A 21,164-nucleotide genomic window follows, 5' to 3' on the forward strand; every position below is an offset into this window, starting at 1 on the left:
CGAGATGGTAAGCGTTACGAAGGTCCAACTTAGTGAAAAACCTGGCTCCCTGCAGGATCTCGAAGGCTGAAGACATAAGAGGAAGCGGATAACGATTCTTAACTGTTATGTCATTCAGCCCTCGATAATCTATGCAGGGGCGCAGGGACCCGTCCTTCTTCTTAACAAAAAAAAACCCCGCTCCGGCGGGAGAGGAGGAGGGGACTATGGTACCGGCGTCGAGAGCTACAGACAAATAATCTTCGAGAGCCTTACGTTCGGGAGCCGACAGAGTGTATAGTCTACCCCGGGGGGGGGGGGGTTCCTGGAAGGAGATCAATACTACAATCATACGACCGGTGCGGAGGAAGAGAGGTGGCCCTGGACCGACTGAACACCGCGCGCAGATCGTGATATTCCTCCGGCACCCTCGTCAAATCACCAGGCTCCTCCTGTGAAGAAGAGACAGAGGAAACAGGAGGGATAGCAGACATTAAACATTTCACATGACAAGAGACGTTCCAGGAGAGGATAGAATTACTAGACCAATTAATAGAAGGATTATGACAAACTAGCCAGGGATGACCCAAAACAACAGGTGTAAAAGGTGAACGAAAAATTAAAAAAGAAATGGTTTCGCTATGATTACCAGAGACAGTGAGGGTTAAAAGTAGCGTTTCACGCTGAATCCCGGGGAGAGGACTCCCATCCAGAGCGAACAAGGCCGTGGGCTCCTTTAACTGTCTGAGAGGAATGTCATGTTCCCGAGCCCAGGTCTCGTCCATAAAGCAGCCCTCCGCCCCAGAGTCTATCAAGGCGCTGCAGGAAGCTGACGAACCGGTCCAGCGTAGATGGGCCGACAAGGTAGTGCAGGATCTTGAAGGAGAGACCAGAGTAGTAGCGCTCACCAGTAGCCCTCCTCTTACTGATGAGCTCTGGCTTTTACTGGACATGAAGTGACAAAATTACCAGCGGAACCGCAATAGAGACAGAGGCGGTTGGTGATTCTCCGTTCCCTCTCCTTAGTCGAGATGCGGATAACCCCCAGCTGCATAGGCTCAGCACCCGAGCCGGCGGAGGAAGATAGTAGTGATGCGGAGAGGGGGGCAACGGAGAACGCGAGCTCCTTTCCCCGAGCTCGGTGACGAAGATCAACCCGTCGCTCTATGCGAATAGCGAGTTCAATCAAGGAATCCACGCTGGAGGGAACCTCCCGGGAGAGAATCTCATCCTTTACCTCAGCGCGGAGACCCTCCAGAAAACGAGCGAGCAAAGCTGGCTCGTTCCAGTCACTGGAGGCAGCAAGAGTGCGAAACTCAATAGAGTAATCTGTTATGGATCGATTACCTTGACATAGGGAAGCCAGGACCCTGGAAGCTTCCTCCCCAAAAACAGAACGATCAAAAACCCGTATCATCTCCTCCTTAAAGTCCTGATACTGGTTAGTACACTCAGCCCTCGCCTCCCAGATAGCCGTGCCCCACTCACGAGCCCGTCCAGTAAGGAGAGATATGACGATATGGCGATACGAGCTGTGCTCCTGGAGTAAGTGTTGGGCTGGAGAGAAAACACAATATCACACTGGGTGAGGAACGAGCGGCATTCAGTGGCCTCCCCAGAGTAACACGCCGGGTTATTGATTCTGGGCTGGAAGTGGCCGGTGGATCGAGGCGGAGATGGTGAACCTGTCTTGTGAGGTCGGAGACTTGGGCGGTCAGGGTCTCAACGGCATGTCGAGCAACAGACAATTCCTGCTCGTGTCTGCCTAGCATCGCTCCCTGGATCTCGACGGCTGAGTGGAAAGGATCCGAAATCGCTGGGTCCATTCTTGGTCAGATTCTTCTGTTGTGAACTTGAGTGAGGACCCAAAAGCGGTTTAACAAAAACAGAGTCCTTTAATGTAAAAACACAGGGAAGACATAGATCCTCTTCAGGCAAAATAGACAACCCTCAGAGAGGGCGACAAATGAAACAGAAAGTCCTTCTGATATTTACAAAAGAGTCCCCTTCTTAGCAGCAGAGGAGAATAGCTGGGTTGCGGCGACAGACTGCTGGTCTCTCTGGGTAGGCGCGGGTCGTAGCGGACAGAGGTACCTGATCACACGTAGCATCAGAAGAACAGGCAGATTCCGACAGGATGGGACAAGGGTGAAGCAAACAAGACGATAGTTTGGTTCTGGCATGAGAAACTCAAACGAGAATCTGACAAAGAAAGAAGCAGGAACAGAGAGAGAAATAGAGACCTAATCAGAGGGGAAAAGGGAACAGGTGGGAAAAGAGTGAACGAGGTACTTAGAGAAGATGAGGAACAGCTGGGGGAAGGAGAGGAAGAGAAGGTAACCTAATACGACCAGCAGAGGGAAACAGAGTGAAGAGAAAGAACAGGAACAAGACATAATATGACAATACATGACACAAATACAGGACCATTCTGGAAGAAAACCTGATGGAGTCTGCAAAAGACCTGAGACTGGGACGGAGATTTGTCTTCCAACAAGACAATGATCCAAAACATAAAGCAAAATCTACAATGGAATGGTTCAAAAATAAACATATCCAGGTGTTAGAATGGCCAAGTCAAAGTCCAGACCTGAATCCAATCGAGAATCTGTGGAAAGAACTGAAAACTGCTGTTCACAAATGCTCTCCATCCAACCTCACTGAGCTCGAGCTGTTTTGCAAGGAGGAATGGGAAAAAAATTCAGTCTCTCGATGTGCAAAACTGATAGAGACATACCCCAAGCGACTTACAGCTGTAATCGCAGCAAAAGGTGGCGCTACAAAGTATTAACTTAAGGGGGCTGAATAATTTTGCACGCCCAATTTTTCAGTTTTTGATTTGTTAAAAAAGTTTGAAATATCCAATAAATGTCGTTCCACTTCATGATTGTGTCCCACTTGTTGTTGATTCTTCACAAAAAAATACAGTTTTATATCTTTATGTTTGAAGCCTGAAATGTGGCAAAAGGTCGCAAAGTTCAAGGGGGCCGAATACTTTCGCAAGGCACTGTACATATACATACAGTGGGGCAAAAAAGTATTTAGTCAGCCACCAATTGTGTAAGTTCTCCCACTTAAAAAGATGAGAGAGGCCTGTAATTGTCATCATTGGTACACTTCAACTATGACAGACCAATTGAGGAAAAAAAATCCAGAAAATCACATTGTAGAATTTTTTATGAATTTATTTGCAAATTATGGTGAAAATAAGAATTTAGTCAATAAAAAAAGTTTATCTCAATACTTTGTTATATACCCTTTGTTGGCAATGACAGACGTCAAACGTCTGTCAAAAGGTTTTCACACGCTGTTGCTGGTATTTTGGCCCATTCCTCCATTCAGATCTCCTCTAGAGCAGTGATGTTTTGGGGCTGTTGCTGGGCAACACAGACTTTCAGATTTTCTATGGGGTTGAGATCTGGAGACTGGCTAGGCCACTCCAGGACCTTGAAATGCTTCTTACGAAGCCACTCCTTCATTGCCCGGGCGGTGTGTTTGGGATCCTTGTCATGCTGAAAGACCCAGCCATGTTTCATCTTCAATGCCCTTGCTGATGGAAGGAGGTTTTCACTCAAAATCTCACGATACATGGCCCCATTCATTCTTTCCTTTACACGGATCAGTCGTCCTGGTCCCTTTGCAGTAAAACAGCCCCAAAGCATGATGTTTCCACCCCCATGCTTCACAGTAGGTATGGTGTTCTTTGGATGCAACTCAGCATTCTTTGTCCTCCAAACACGACGAGTTGAGTTTTTACCAAAAAGTTATGTTTTGGTTTCATCTGACCATATGACATTCTCCCAATCTTCTTCTGGATCATCCAAATGCTCTCTAGCAAACTTCAGACGGGCCTGGACATGTACTGGCATAAGCAGGGGGACACGTCTGGCACTGCTGGATTTGAGTCCCTGGCGGCGTAGTGTGTTACTGATGGTAGGCTTTGTTACAGTGGTCCCAGATTTTTGCTCACCGTTCTTGTGATCATTTTGACCCCACGGGGTGAGATCTTGCGTGGAGCCCCAGATCAAGGGAGATTATCAGTGGTCTTGTATGTCTTCCATTTACTAATAATTGCTCCCACAGTTGATTTCTTCAAACCAAGCTGCTTTCCTATTGCAGATTCAGTCTTCCCAGCCTGGTGCAGGTCTACAATTTTGTTTCTGGTGTCCTTTGACAGCTCTTTGGTCTTGGCCATAGTGGAGTTTGGAGTGTGACTGTTTGAGGTTGTGGACAGGTGTCTTTTATACTGATAACAAGTTCAAACATGCCCTCACCTCCTTCCTGTAGGCCGTCTCGTCATTGTTGGTAATCAAGCCTACCACTGTAGTGTCGTCCGCAAACTTGATGATTGAGTTGGAGGCATGCGTGGCCACGCAGTCGTGGGTGAACAGGGAGTACAGGAGAGGGCTCAGAATGCACCCTTGTGGGGCCCCAGTGTTGAGGATCAGCGGGGTGGAGATGTTGTTACCTACCCTCACCACCTGGGGGCATCAGGAAGTCCAGTACCCAGTTGCACAGGGCGGGGTCGAGACCCAGGGTCTCAGGGATTGATTGAATATGTCCGTAAACACACCAGCCAGCTGGTCATGCTCTGAGGACGCGGCTGGGGATGCCGTCTGGGCCTGCAGCCTTGCGAGGGTTAACACGTTTAAATGTTTTACTCACATCGGCTGCAGTGAAGGAGAGCCCGCAGGTTTTGGTAGCTGGCCGTGTCAGTGGTACTGTATTGTCCTTATTTAGTCTGTCTGGGAGCAAGACATCCTGGTCCGCGACGGGGCTGGTTTTCTTTTTGTAATCCGTGATTGACTGTAGACCCTGCCACATACCTCTTGTGTCTGAGCCGTTGAATTGCGCCTTTGTCTCTATACTGACACTTATCTTGTTTGATTGCCTTGCGGAGGGAATAGCTACACTGTTTGTATTCGCTCATGTTTCCAGTCACCTTGCCCTGGCTAAAAGCAGTGGTTTGCGCTCTCAGTTTCGCGCGATTGCTGCCATCAATCCACGGTTTCTGGTTTGGGAATGTTTTAATCGTTGCTGTCGGTATAGCATCGCTGATGCACTTTCTAATGAACTCGCTCACCGATTCAGCATATTCGTCAATGTTGTTGTTGGACGCAATGCGGAACGTATCCCAATCCACGGGCCTTATATGCATCGCGGAAGTTAGAATAACAATGATCCAGGGTTTTACCAGCCCTGGTAGCACAATCGATATGCTGATAGAATTTAGGGAGTCTTGTTTTCAGATTAGCCTTGTTAAAATCCCCAGCTACAATGAATGCAGCCTCAGGATATGGGGTTTCCAGTTTGCAAAGAGTCAAATAAAGTTTGTTCAGGGCCATTGATGTGTCTGCTTGGGGGGGAATATATAAGGCTGTGATTATAATCGAAGAGAATTCCCTTGGTAGATAATGCGGTCGACATTTGTTTGTGAGGAATTCTAAGTCAGTTGAACAGAAGGACTTGAGTTACTGTATGTTATATGATCACACCACGTCTCGTTAATCATAAGGCATACCCCCCCGCCCCTCTTCTTACCAGAAAGATGGTTGTTTCTGTCGGCGAGATGCGTGAAGAAACCAGCTGGCTGCACCGACTCCGTTGGCGTCTCTCGAGTGAGCCATGTTTCCGTAAAGAACGTTACAGTCTCTGATGTCTCTCTGGAATGCTACCCTTGCTCGGATTTCATCAACTTTGTTGTCAAGAGACTGGACATTGGCGAGTAGTATGCTGGGGAGTGGTGCGCAATATGTACACTATTGAGAAACATACTGCTCCCCCTGAATCACTGGATGTTTCTCAATATGTACACTACCGTGCTCCCCCTGAGTCACTGGATGTTTCTCACTATGTACACTACCGTGCTCCACACTCTCATGCTCTGAGTGCAGTCTCCGACCACGTTTTCTTGACTATGTTCTTGTGAGGATGAGAGTGTGGAGAATGGATAAAACAATACATTAGAGAAACACTCTTTCTCCCCCTACTGTATTACCTCACGCTGCACCTCCCCCTACTGTATTACCTCACACTGCACCTCCCCTACTGTATTACCTCACGCTGCTCCTCACCCTACTGTATTACCTCACGCTCACCTCCCCCTACTGTATTACCTCACGCTCACCTCCCCCTACTGTATTACCTCACGCTGCATCTCCCCCTACTGTATTACCTCACGCTGCACCTCCCCCTACTGTATTACCTCACGATGCACCTCCCCCTACTGTATTACCTCACGCTGCACCTCACCCTACTGTATTACCTCACGCTGCACCTCCCCCTACTGTATTACCTCACGCTGCTCCTCACCCTACTGTATTACCTCACGCTGCACCTCCCCCTACTGTATTACCTCACGCTGCACCTCACCCTACTGTATTACCTCACGCTGCACCTCCCCCTACTGTATTACCTCACGCTGCACCTCCCCCTACTGTATTACCTCACGCTGCACCTCCCCCTACTGTATTACCTCACGCTGCACCTCCCCCTACTGTATTACCTCACGCTGCACCTCTCCCTACTGTATTACCTCACGCTCACCTCACCCTACTGTATTACCTCACGCTGCACCTCACCCTACTGTATTACCTCACGCTGCTCCTCACCCTACTGTATTACCTCACGCTCACCTCACCCTACTGTATTACCTCACGCTGCACCTCCCCTTACTGTATTACCTCACGCTGCACCTCCCCCTACTGTATTACCTCATGCTGCTCCTCCCCCTACTGTATTACCTCAAGCTGCACCTCCCCCTACTGTATTACCTCACGCTGCACCTCCCCCTACTGTATTACCTCATGCTGCACCTCCCCCTACTGTATTACCTCACACTGCACCTCCCCCTACTGTATTACCTCATGCTGCACCTCCCCCTACTGTATTACCTCACGCTGCTCCTCACCCTACTGTATTACCTCACGCTGCATCTCCCCCTACTGTATTACCTCACGCTGCACCTCCCCCTACTGTATTACCTCACGCTGCACCTCCCCCTACTGTATTACCTCACGCTGCTCCTCACCCTACTGTATTACCTCACGCTGCACCTCCCCCTACTGTATTACCTCACGCTGCACCTCCCCCTACTGTATTACCTCACGCTGCACCTCCCCCTACTGTATTACCTCACGCTGCTCCTCACCCTACTGTATTACCTCACGCTGCACCTCCACCTACTGTATTACCTCACGCTGCACCTCCCCCTACTGTATTACCTCACACTGCTCCTCACCCTACTGTATTACCTCAAGATGCTCACCCTACGTTACAAAATTAACACATGTATTTATTAATGTATCAAGAAAAAAAATTGTGGTCAGGCAACATATGCCCTCCGTGCTCTGTTTCACATTATTTGATTTAGACTTATACTCCAGCCCTCCAGTGCTCTGATCACGGTAGTATGCATTTTGAGAAACACCCATGGAGTATCCTCTGAATGGTAAAGAAAGAGTACTGTCATGTCCAATTCAAAGAGGTCGGGCTGGAATAGGCATACTAGAGCAGATACCTGCAAATATCTGTACCTCGCTACTAACTTGTTTGTATCTGATATTTAGAAAAGTTGGTTATCTGCTTTTGAGATGATTTCAGGGTGAACTGGTTGACATCTCCGGTAGCTGGTCCCATAAGAAGACATCTAACTATAACTAGAGGTGATGAGCATGAAACAAATATGGCTAACAAGTGCAGGCTCAAGAGGTCTGAAAAGCTGAAAGCTAAACAAATGAAAAAATACTAGGATAATCACCTGGCCATGTTCTCCATTAGAAGAACATCAACCCAAAAGCGTCCAAAAGAGAAGGAGAAAGGGAGAGAGAAAAAGAGTGTGGCTATGTTTAAACTCATTTATGCTACTCCTCTGTCAGACAATTAAAGTACAGCTCAAGACTCCTCTTCTGCTCTTTGTTAGTCCTGCTGAAAGAATGGAGTTTAAAATAATGACTATTTAATTTGCCGTCTGTACATTAGGCATTTTGTCCTTTCGTCCTATTCCACCACTCACTTCTACTGATGTCTAATGAGAGTGGGAGGAAGGGAGTCAGAGAGAAAGAGAGAATGGTGGGTGAGATGGAGTGTTTGACATTTGACCTCCCTCCTTGTCTTCAACTGGCCCAAAGTGAAGTACAAATGAAATATATAATTGGGTATCAAGTCCCTGGTAATTTAGCCTGCTAGTTGAGAGTGTCATTGGCTGCCTGCTGATCTGAGCCAATCGTGGTACAGAAGCGTGAGCTCTATGTGGTATAACTGTGTTATCAGAGATATTCTGAGACCAAACGTTATAGAGACTAAGATGGTCTTCCCTTTTTAAAAGGCCCTGAATGTCAGCAGTTTTACTAGTAGATGTCAGATAAACTGCATTTAAAGAGATACGCCTGGAGAATAATGAAGTCTGTATTATGAATGTTGTATGTTGTTGAATGTTGTTGCATTAATGGCGTAGGATAGGGCCATATGCTGCATAAATTAATGTGAGAGAAAGACTTTTTGACTTGAATGAGTCATCCTCATTAACTAAAAACACCTACGGATGGTGTGTGAGACAGAGACAGGGTGGTCTCCTCTCTGTGCCATGGCCTGAAGACTATAGGGGACTGAGCTCTAAGGAAAGTAAGAAAAACAGTGACAACATTGATAAAATGATAAAAACATTGGGACAACGTTGCAGACAGATAGACAGACAGCTCCCGGTCTCCTGCTGTGCCCTGTGTAATGGCCTGTAATTGTTTTACACACCGCGCCACGCCGCACCCAGCCAACTTCCTGCGGGCTTCTCGGCGAATGAGATTTTCCGTTCTCATTCTGTTGTTAGTGGATGACTGGGGCTAGCGCGGGCTGCTAATAAGCAAATCCGCCACACTTTTAGAACAGGCTTAATTACTGCTTCTTGGCTGACCTTGCTGTCTAAACTTTACTTTAGAGCATCAATTATAGCTCGCCAATTTATATGTTAATGAGGACTGGAGGCGACGGATGGGATGGGGATGGGGTACAGAGGGATGGGATGGGGAGGGACAGGGTAAAGTTTTAGTACTACTGTACCTGCTTGGTTTGAATGATTCGGCGGCTAGGCTGGCTGTGAGGACTCTTTTCCTTTATTTGACTTACAACTTGTGTCTCTCTGAGGTCCTGAAATCTTTATCACTTCTCTCCATAGCCGAGGCATTTGCCTTGTTTGTTTCCTGATAAACAATAATCTGACGTAGGCATACTGTGATGGTTAGTGTCAAGCAAGGTAAAGACTTGATATAGTACCCTGTCAGTATGAATAGGAGTTATACATCTGGGCCTTACATTCTACTTGCCCCCCCTCTCACACTCTCTCTTTCTTTCTCATTCTCTCACTCTTTCTCTCTTTCTTTTCTCTCTCTCTCTCTCTCTCTCTCTCTCTCTCTCTCTCTCTCTCTCTCTCTCTCTCTCTCTGTCTCTCTCTCTCTCTCTCAAAATCCTTCTCTTTCTCTCTCTCTTCCAATCTCTTTCTCCCTGGCTCTCTCTTTCGCTCTTTCTCTTTTTCACTTTATCTCTTTTTCTCTCTCTTTCGCTCTCTCTCAATTTTCAATGAAATGTTCAATGTAAGGGCTCTATCGGCATGGGACACACATGTAAACATTGCCAAAGTAAGTGAACTAGATAATAAACAAAAGTGAAATAAACAAAAAAAATGAACATTATACTCACAGAATTTCCAAAAGAATAAAGACATTACAGATGTCATATTATGTCTATATACAGTGCTGTAACAATTTGCAAATAGTTAACGTACAAAAGGGAAAAAAATTAACATAAATATGGGTTGTATTTACAATGGTGTTTGTTCTTCACTGGTTTCCCTTTTCTTGGTCACAAATCTTGCTGCTGTGATGGAACACCGTGGTATTTCACCCAGTATATATGGGAGTTTATCAAAATGTAGTTTGTTTTCGAGTTCTTTGTGGATGTGTGTATTCTGAGGGAAATATGTCTCTCTAATATGGTCATACATTTGACAGGAGGTCAGGGAGTGCAGCTCTGTTTCCACCTCATTTTGTGGGCAGTGTGCACATAGCCGGTCTTATCTTGAGAGCCAGGTCTGTCGACGGCGACCTTTCTCAATAGCAAGGCTATGCTCACTGAGTCTGTACATAGTCAAAGCTTTCCTTACGTTTGGGTCAGTCACAGTGATCAGGTATTCTGCCACTGTGTATTCTCTGTTTAGGGCCAAATAGCATTCTAGTTTGCTCTGTTCTTTTTGTTAATTCTTTCCAATGTGTCAAGTAATTATATTTTTGTTTTCTCATGATTTGGTTGGGTCTAATTATGTTGCTGTCCTGGGGCTCTGTGGGGTCTGTTTGTGTTTGTGAACAGAGCCCCATAACCAGCTTGCTTAGGGGACTCTTCTCCAGGTTCATCTCTCTGTAGGTGATGGCTTTGATATGGAAGGTTTCGGAATCTCCTCCTTTTAGATGGTTGTAGAATTTAATGTCTCTTTTCTGGATTTTCATAGTTAGCGGGTATTGGCCTAAATCTGCTCTTCATGCGTTATTTGGTGTTTTACGTTGTCCACAGATGTCACGTTCGTTATAAGGATCGGACCAAGGCGCAGCATGGTATACGTACATTGTTATTTATTTAAAGAATGAACAAACTAACAAAATAACAAAACAAAACGTGAAGCTATACAAACGAGTGCTGATAGGCAACTACACATAGACAAGATCCCAGAAACACCAAAGGGAAATGGCTACCTAAATATGATCCCCAATCAGAGACAACGATAAACAGCTGCCTCTGATTGGGAACCATATCAGGCCACCATAGACAGACAAATCACCTAGACTTACAAAAACGTGACAACGGAGGATATTTTAGCAGAATTCTGCCAAATTTCGTGAATTCTTGATTGGTGAGCGGAAGCCAGACCTCACAACCATAAAGGGCAATGGTTTCTATAACTGATTCAAGTATTTTAGGCAGATCCTATTTCGTATGTTGAATTGCGTGTTCCTATTTATGACATAGAAGGCCCTACTTGCCCTCTCTCAGATCGTTCAAAGCTTTGTGGAAGTTACCTGTGGCGCTGATATTTAGGTCAAGGTATGTATTGTTTTAGTGTGCTCTAGGGAAGGACTTACCAGGGTTACCAGGGCAATGCCATCGGGGGTACGCCAAATAAAAATGGGATTCACATTTTATAAAATGAAAAAATATTTAGCTTGAAAGATGTTTTGGTCACTACAGTGAAAATAGTTGATAAATAAATAAAACAAGGCCCCTGAACTCTTGTGTATTTTCTGCATTATGCAATGCTATGGGCAGCGACCATATAACGCTTTTACAACATACAGAAGTGCGCTGGTTATCAAGCTGGCATAAATATTGACATGTTGTTTTTAATTGAGAGACGAGCTTAAAATGTTCTTTACTGACTATAATTTTCACTTGTCTGACAGCTTGCATGATGACGAGTTGCTCACATGACTGGCGAATCTGGGTGATGTTTTTTTCTCACCTGAATGACCTGAATGTAGGATTACAGGGACTCTCCGCAACTATATTCAATGTGCTTGACAAAATTGAGGCTATGAATAAGAAGTTGGAGCTCTTTTCTGTCTGCATTAGCAAGGACAGCACACAGATCTTTCCATCATTGTATGATTTTTTGTGTGCAAATGAACTCAAGCTTACGGACAATGTCAAATGTGATATAGCGAAGCTCCTGAGTGTTACGCCCTGATCTGTTTCACCTGTCTTTGTGATTGTCTCCACCCACCTCCAGTGTCTCCTGATTACCCCATTAGTGTATTTATCCCGGTGTTTCCTGTCTCTCTGTGCCAGTTCGTCTTGTTTTAGCAAGACATCCAGCGTTTCTCCTAACTATTTTAGGAGAAACCTAACTTTTTTCCAGTCTCTGGTTTTTGAACCTTGCCTGTCCTGACGCCGAATCCGCCTGCCTGACCACTCTGCCTGTTCTGACCTCGAGCCTGCCTATCGCCTGTTACTGTTTGGATTCTGACTTGATTTATGAACTCTTGCCTGTCTCTGACCTGCCTTTTGCCTACCCCTTTTGGTATAATCAATATCAGAGCTCAACCATCTGCATTTGTGTCTGCATTTGGGTCTCGCCTTGTGCCCTTAAACTGAGTGAGTTGGGTGCGCAATTAAGTACTTTCCCGAAACGGATGACACAAACAACTGGATTCATTATCCCTTTCATGCCCTGCCTCCAGTCCACTTACCGGTATCTGAACAAGAGAGCCTCATCAAAACTACAACATATGTTTCTGTGAACATTTTACTTAATCAGAAGCTACTGCCAGAGTTCTGGATTGTTTTTTTTATTTTCCCTTTATTTTACTAGGCAAGTCAGTTAAGAACAGATTCTTATTTTCAATGACAGCCTAGGACCAGTGGGTCAACTGCCTGTTCAGGGGCAGAACGACAGATTTGCACCTTGTCAGCTCGGGGATATGAACTTGCAACCTTTCGGTTACTAGTCCAATGCTCCCCTGCCTCCCCTGTTGTATCCTGTCTTGGTAAATCGTGCTGTTATGACACTGATGCCCTTTGCCACCACGTACCTATGTAACAGTGGATTCTCGGCCCTCACTAGCATGAAAACCAAATACAGGCACAGACTGTGTGTGGAAAAAATATTTAAGGCTGAGTCTCTCTACAATAATACCAACATTGCAGAGTTATGTGCATCCTTTCAAGCACATCCTTCTCATTAACCTGTGGTGAGTTATTCACAATTTTCGATGAACAAATAAGGTTTTATATGTAAGATGGCTAAATAAAGAGCAAAATGATTGATTATTATTACATTATTATTTGTGCCCTGATCCTATAAGAGCTCGTTGTCACTTCCCACGAGCCGGGTTGTGACAAAAACCCACACTCATTCTTATGTTTAATAAATGTATTCTATTGTGTGTGTGTGGCAGGCTTACAATGGTGGCAAAAAAACTATATTTGAGAGTGCGTTGACCCTGGTGCTAGAGGGGGTACAGCTGGAGGTTGAATGTTTGAAGGGGTACGGGACTATAAAAAGTTTGGGAACCACTGCTCTAGGGCAACGTTGTCTAGATGGAATTTGTATTTGTGGTCCTGGCGACTGGACCTTTTTTGGAACACCATTATTTGTGTCTTACTGAGATTTACTGTCAGAGCATAGGTCTGATAGAATCTGTGCAGAATATCTAGGTGCTGTTGTAGGCCCTCCTTGGTTGGTGACAGAAGCACCAGATCATCAGCAAACAGACATTTGACTTCAGATTCTAGTAGGGGGAGGCCAGGTGCTGCAGACTGTTCTAGTGCCAATGCCAATTCATTGATATATACAGTGGGGCAAAAAAAGTATTTAGTCAGCCACCAATTGTGCAAGTTCTCCCACTTAAAAAGATGAGAGAGGCCTGTATTTTCATCATAGGTACACTTCAACTATGATGGACAAAATGAGGAAAACAAATCCAGAAAATCACATTGTAGGATTTGTAATTAATTTATTTGCAAATTATGGTGGAAAACAAGTATTTGGTCACCTACAAACAAGCAAGATTTCTGGCTCTCAGAAGACCTGTAACTTCTTCTTTAAGAGGCTCCTCTGTCCTCCACTCGTTACCTGCATTAATGGCACCTGTTTGAACTTGTTATCAGTATAAAAGACACCTGTCCACAACCTCAAACAGTCACACTCCAAACTCCACTATGGCCAAGACCAAAGAGCTGTCAAAGGACACCAGAAACAAAATTGTAGACCTGCACCAGGCTGGGAAGACTGAATCTGCAATAGGTTAGCAGCTTGGTTTGAAGAAATCAACTGTGGGAGCAATTATTAGGAAATGGAAGACATACAAGACCACTCATAATCTCTCCCTCGATCTGGGGCTCCACGCAAGATCTCACCCCGTGGGGTCAAAATGATCACAAGAACGGTGAGCAAAAATCCCAGAATCACACGGGGGGACCTAGTGAATGACCTGCAGAGAGCTGGGACCAAAGTAACAAAGCCTACCATCAGTAACACACTATGCCGCCAGGGACTCAAATCCTGCAGGGCCAGACGTGTCCCCCTGCTTAAGCCAGTACATGTCCAGGCCCGTCTGAAGTTTGCTAGAGAGCATTTGGATGATCCAGAAGAAGATTGGGAGAATGTCATATGGTCAGATGAAACCAAAACATAACTTTTTGGTAAAAACTCAACTCGTCGTGTTTGGAGGACAAAGAATTCTGAGTTGCATCCAAAGAACACCATACCTACAGTGAAGCATGGGGTGGAAACATCATGCTTTGGGGCTGTTTTACTGCAAAGGGACCAGGACGACTGATCCGTGTAAAGGAAAGAATGAATGGGGCCATGCATCGTGAGATTTTGAGTGAAAACCTCCTTCCATCAGCAAGGGCATTGAAGATGAAATGTGGCTGGGTCTTTCAGCATGACAATGATCCCAAACACACCGCCCGGGCAATGAAGGAGTGGCTTCGTAAGAAGCATTTCAAGGTCCTGGAGTGGCCTAGCCAGTCTCCAGATCTCAACCCCATAGAAAATCTGAAAGTATGTGTAGATCTTTGGAGGGAGTTGAAAGTCCGTGTTGCCCAGCAACAGACCCAAAACATCACTGCTCTAGAGGAGATCTGCATGGAGGAATGGGCCAAAATACCAGAAACAGTGTGTGAAAACCTTGTGAAGACTTACAGAAAATGTTTGACCTCTGTCATTGCCAACAAAGGGTATATAACAAAGTATTGAGATAAACTTTTGTTATTGACCAAATACTTATTTTCCACCATAATTTGCAAATAAATTCATTAAAAATCCTACAATGTGATTTTCTGGAGAAAAAAAATCTCATTTTGTAACCATTTTGTACCTCAAGTGTACCTTTGATGAAAATTACAGTTCTCTCTCATCTTTTTAAGTGGGAGAACATGCACAATTGGTGGCTGACTAAATACTTTTTTGTCCCACTGTATGTTGAAGAGCGTGTGGCTTAAGCTGCATCCCAGTCTCACCCCACGGCCCAGTGGAAAGAAATGTGTGTGTTTTTTGCCAATTTTAACCTCACATTTGTTGTTTGTGTACATGGATTTTATAATGTCTTAAGTTTTTCCCCCAACACCATTTTCCATCAATTTGTTTAGCAGACCCTTATGCCAAATTGAGTCAAAAGCTTTTTTGAACTCAACAAAGCATTAGAAGACTTTCTCTCTTTCTTTATATCTCTCTCAATCTCTCTCTTCCTTTCTTTCTCTCTCCCTCTTCTCTTCCCTCCCTTTGGACCCTACAGTGTTGATCCTACTCTGTTCTTTTGATTAGAGGGATTGGCCGGCTTTCCGTCCGGGAAAAGTCAGGAATGCTCCCATGATGCTCCCGGAACGCAGCCTTTTGATTGGCTGCTTGATGTATAATTCAGGATTCGATGTGAGACCTTAATAAGACTGGCTAATGATGTTGACAAGCGCCTCCAAATTCCCTCCACATACACATAAACACACACACAAGCAAACAAACACGCTCACAAACACACATCACAACACACAGGGAGACAAGAACCAACAGCCACACACTCATATCCGCACACACGCACATAGAGACTCACACACGTTTCTTTATAGCAGTTTCAGCTATATTCCCAGCCATTCCATTCCTTCCCCCCTCCCTCATGGAAGTATTCAGTAGATTCTCATGGGGGTTGGGTTCAGTTGGGTGGAGCATTGGAAAATGAGCTATGCAAGAAGAACATCCAGTTCCCTGCTGAAATATTCAGTATTTCTGTAAAGTGTTGGATAGATATATGGGGTAAAAACAGGACTGCAGTGTTGGATAGACAGATGGGCTAAAGACAGGTCTGTAATATGGCGTAGTGGTATCTCTAAATATCAGTAGGTGACAGTTGCTGTGCAACCAGATACATGTTCAAGCCCTCTCTCATTGAACATTTGACTTGAGTACTCTTGTGGTTTCTCCATGTTGGTTCTGACTAAAAATGTGCAGTTGTGAAGTGGGTATGAGTACTTGAGGAAAACAGTTTTGACCAATATTCAGTTCAAAGTGGATATATTGAGTTTGGTGGTGTTTGTATGGACACAGAGTGTCATATAGACTATGTATTGAGAAACACTCCTCTCTGCCTATGCTCTGGGCGGCAGGTAGTCCAGAGCATTGGGCCAGTTAGAGCATTGGGCCAGTATCCGAAAGGTTGCTGGTTTGAATAGCTGAGCCGACAAAGTCAAGAAATCTCTCAATGTTCCCTTGAAGAAGACACTACCTAATTTGGTGTATATGAAGGTATATATGTTTGTTATTATGGGCCAAGCTGGTTGAGATAATGTCAAGAGTGTGCGAAGCTGTCATCAAGGCAAAGAGTGACTATTTGAAGAATCTCAAATATTACATATATTTTATATACATATACATAAAATATACATATATTTTTATTACATATATATTTTTTAACACTTTTTTGGTTACTACATGATTCCATGTGTTATTTAATGTGTTATTTCATAGTCTTCACTGTTATTCTACAATGTAGAAACTAGTAAAATGAAGAAAAATCATTGAATGAGTAGGTGTTCTATAACGTTTGACCAGTAGTGTAGCTGTACAAGTTCCTGAAACCTTGTTGTTATAGAATGACACAAGCCAATTATTTTCCTGGTGTTATTGTCGATTCACCTGATTGTATTGGCTAAATATTTGTTGAGGAAACTGATGAGGAAATGATATCATCTCTGCAATTACAGAGAGTTCATAAACTGCTGTCACGGGTACTGCTTGGCATCAATGTGGCACAACCAAACTGCAGATTTCATAAACCTGCAATCAGTCTGCACTCTCTGTGGAACATTTGCCTGTGTGTGTGTGTGTGTGTGTGTGTGTGTGTGTGTGTGTGTGTGTGTGTGTGTGTGTGTGTGTGTGTGTGTGTGTGTGTGTGTGTGTGTGTGTGTGTGTGTGTGTGTGTGTAAGCGAGAGAGAGAGAGAGAGAGAGAGAGAGAGAGAGAGAGAGAGAGAGAGAGAGAGAGAGAGAGAGAGAGAGAGAGAGAGAAAGAATGAGTACAGGGGATACTGTAATGTTGTTTTAGGAGAAAAGGGTCATGTTTGTAGTAAGGACTCTTTATATCTGTATGAAGTGTTTCTTGAAGCACTCACTGCTGTGATATTCTAGGCTATTTACATTTTCATTGGAAAATGAACGTGCCTTAAATGGGAAAAAAATATTTCCGCCTAGTTTGGCGTATGTGTGTTTGACCCCCCAAAAATATGTTTCTTCAAGATATAGATTTGACAAAACAATATTACTCTCTTGATATGTTATAACTTTTTGAGGAACTCTTCACACACACAGTTGAAACGTTCTACAGTTTCTAGAGGGATAAGACAAGGGGTGAAAGTAAGAAGCGAGGTAGAAGGGGAGAGGTGAAAAATAGTGAAAGTGAGGGAGTGAGAGAGGAAGTCGGAAGTCAAGTCAGGTAAAGAGAGAGGAGTTAAGAGTTAGGAGCTAGGAGACAGGAGGTAGGAGGTATAGGAGGTACTGTAGGAGTTAGGAGGTAGAGGAGGTAGGAGGTAGAGGAGGTAGGAGTTATAGGTGGTAGGAGTTATATATGAGGAAGGAGTTATATGAGGTAGGAGTTGTAGGAGTTAGAGGAGGTAGGAGTTAGAGGAGGTAGGGGGTAGAGGAGGTAGGAGTTAGAGGAGGTAGGAGTTATATTTGAGGAAGGAGTTATATGAGGTAGGAGTTGTAGGAGTTAGAGCCGGTAGGAGTTAGAGGTAGGAGTTGTAGGAGGTAGGAGTTATAGAAGGCAGGAGGTGTAGGAGGAGTATGTGGTATGATGAGTAGGAGGTAGGAGGTAGGATATAGAAAGTAGCAGGTTTGAGTTATAGGAGGTAGGAGTTATAGGAGGTAGGATGCAGAATGCTATGGTAGAAGTGTTCTAGTAGTTGAGGCTTTCTGAGCATCAGCATGACACAGACATGAGAGGAGAGAGAAAATAGACAAGCTGTGAACAGTGTTTCATGTTGATAGGCAGGTGAAGTCGAGGAAGCCTATACTGTATCTAGCTTGTTTCTATGTTTCCTGTCTGATTAATGCCTATAGGCCTACTGTAAGGTACCTACATAAACTACAACAGGAACTGTGGAGGAGGAGTTTCTGCTGCAAGGTTTCTGAGCCGAGGCTATGGAGTGATTACACAAGCCAACTCTTTACCTTAGAACACACTGGAGAGTGGTTACACAAGCCAACTCTTTACCTTAGAACACACTGGAGAGTTGTTACACAAGCCAACCCTTTACCTTAGAACACACTGGAGAGTTGTAACACAAGCCAACCCTTTACCTTAGAACACACTGGAGAGTGGTAACACAAGCCAACCCTTTACCTTAGAACACACTGGAGAGTTGTTACACAAGCCAACCCTTTACATTAGAACACACTGGAGAGTGGTTACACAAGCCAACCCTTTACCTTAGAACACACTGGAGAGTGGTTACACAAGCCAACCCTTTACCTTAGAACACACTGGAGAGTGGTTACACAAGCCAACCCTTTACCTTAGAACACACTGGAGAGTGGTTACACAAGCCAACCCTTTACCTTAGAACACACTGGAGAGTGGTAACACAAGCCAACCCTTTACCTTAGAACACACTGGAGAGTGGTTACACAAGCCAACCCTTTACCTTAGAACACACTGGAGAGTGGTTACACAAGCCAACCCTTTACCTTAGAACACACTGGAGAGTGGTTACACAAGCCAACCCTTTACCTTAGAACACACTGGAGAGTGGTTACACAAGCCAACCCTTTACCTTAGAACACACTGGAGAGTGGTTACACAAGCCAACCCTTTACCTTAGAACACACTGGAGAGACCGGCATGTTAGTGTTCTAACTGGACACTATTGGAGTAAGCACTTTTTCTATTTTATGTGTGTCTGTGTGTGTGTGTGTGTGTGTGGGGGTCTCCTCTATGGTAGCCTTTCTTCCCCTCTAAGCCCCTTCATCAATATTCAACTCACTCACTGTGGTTCAACCACTGCCTTGACAGGGCAAAGTCCTGAGGAAAAACACACACACACACGGAGAGAGAGAACTTGGCACACTGCATTTTCCACTGCATGTCGGAATTTGAATCAGATGCCTTTAGATTTCACAGCAGTTATGTTAACCTTGCTGTATTTGTGCAATTGGTCGAACTAGGCAAGATGTGTCAGGAAATAGTTTTACACTTTGTGACTAGGCAACTGCACAAAGCATGCCTTATATAACATTCAGTGCTTTATTCTGATCCATAGAGCAAGACATACCAATGAAATTCTAGATGTCAGTTGACAATGACATTTCCCATTCCAAATGCCTACCATAGTCTACTCTACAACTTTATATCATTTGAAAAAATATTAGACTATAGGCTAGTATGAATAGTTCCAGACTTTTATAGTTTGGCTAAGATCTATTTAATTTACTGGCCTCGTGACCACATTGGTCTGTGGAACGCAGGCGCGCGCCAAACGCCTTTCTACATCCTGGTAGCGCGAGCTTCCCTCTCTGCCATCCTCTTCCTCGCGCAGAGTTTGCGATGTGCTGGCGGGCAGGAAGAAACTAGCGCCTCTAGAAAAATACTATCTCTCTCTCTCGCTCTCTCTCTATTTTACACACACACACACACACACACACCCTCTCTCTTCGCAGGTGGCAAGCTCACCACCTGCCCCCCTTCCGTTGTCGAGTTTAATTGTAACAAAATAGCTTTGAGCTTTACAAGACCACGGATGGTTTTATCCTCTTAAAATCAGTTAGGCTACCCGCTCAAAACCGCGACAGAATGCAGGTATCGCCGAGGCGCTTGTTGAACGCGGTAGCGCACCATGTCCGAAGGCACTAGGACCGGGGAGAGTTCCATCTCAGCTAGGCAGACTATGAGCATCGCATCCACATAGCGGGGCTGTGGAGGAAACCCCCTTCGGATCTGTCAATATAGGATACTTGCGATTATATCTATACATGCAGCCTCGTGGCGCAGCATAGTGGAGTGCGCGCCGGTGCGTTTGGGATGGTCGGGCACCCTTGGGAGAATTCCTGACCAAACCTCTTTTGGCGCAAAGCAAGTAGTCGAGTTTAGGTGGGAGTTCAATGGGCTACACGCTTCCATTTCCCGCCCCCCACCCCCTCTTCGTTTTATATGTCATTTTTTTGCCTTTTAGTTTGTATTTGGCCATAATCATTTGAGCTTTTTTTCACACTTCCCTATTTTCTACATCTTAGTCTCGCGCGAGAAAATTGACGTATGTTTTTGTGGGAAAGCATGGCACTTTCTTCATTCATTTGAGAAGAGAACAAGATTCACATCTTTCTCTTTGGATTAAACCGCTGTTTAGACCGCGGCTATCGCCTGAAAGGGTGAAATACTTTTCTTCAGTGGCACCCTGATACTCCATGGAAACGTTTTCTCTCTGGCTGGTCCGTCGCTGTGATGTCCAAAGCTTTCCCCACTGACTGACAAACGCGATCGGACCATTTTGGAAAGCCATTTGAAGGTAAGCCAATTTCCCCTCAGCTCTCTGCTCTGTCTTGTTGCAGGCAGCCTTCCGCTCCAAACGTTTGATAAAGTTGATTGGCCCTTTATTAAGTTGTTTCTTCATTTGATTGCGGCAATGCATTGATGGATCTGGCTTCCGATGGACGGTATAATTAAATAGGAAGTTGCAGCAGTTATTCTGAAAGCATTTCAGCAAATCACAGTATGTATCCAAGAGGGACGCGCATGGCCAGTCTGTGACTGTCTTGACTGTGACGGACCGGGGAATGGTTGTGTGAAGTTGAGCCCCTGCCGCTGTTGCAGCACAGACTGTAATTATCAGCCTACACGGGGGAAATGGGGAGAACTGGGTGGTTCAGAACAAACATACAGACGTTCAGGCTACTGCTTTCTCTGGTTGCTAACGAGACTTCCCGTTTGTTGTTTTCTTAGAAAAAGCCTTATACAATGCCTACCATCATTAATGTGGTGGATGCAGGTTGCTATGGCTTATAGAAGAGCTCAAGTGTGGTGATGGTAGAGGAGCCTATAGAGGAAACACTGCAGTGCAGTCTCACATATTGGCCCGCCGGTTTAGGGAAGCTCAGTGAGAGGATTTAGATAAAGGTGTAAACGAAGCGGAAGCTTGTTCCCTGTAGGCTTTGGGTACTGTA

The 21,164-nt window shown here is 44.8% G+C and overlaps 1 protein-coding gene across 4 annotated transcripts in view; it reads left to right on the top strand.

Moving 5' to 3' along the window:
- Nucleotides 1-19,578: 19,578 nt before the first annotated feature.
- Nucleotides 19,579-21,164, top strand: part of il1rapl1a (interleukin 1 receptor accessory protein-like 1a) — a 460,647-nt gene continuing 459,061 nt past the window's right edge. For all 4 annotated transcript variants that reach the window (XM_031800049.1, XM_031800051.1, XM_031800050.1 and 1 more), the window contains exon 1: nt 19,579-20,509. The gene's annotated coding sequence lies outside the window, so the exon portion shown is untranslated. The remainder of the gene's footprint in view (nt 20,510-21,164) is intronic.

Source organism: Oncorhynchus kisutch, linkage group LG2 (genome assembly GCF_002021735.2).
Source record: "Oncorhynchus kisutch isolate 150728-3 linkage group LG2, Okis_V2, whole genome shotgun sequence".
Lineage (NCBI taxonomy): Eukaryota > Metazoa > Chordata > Actinopteri > Salmoniformes > Salmonidae > Oncorhynchus > Oncorhynchus kisutch.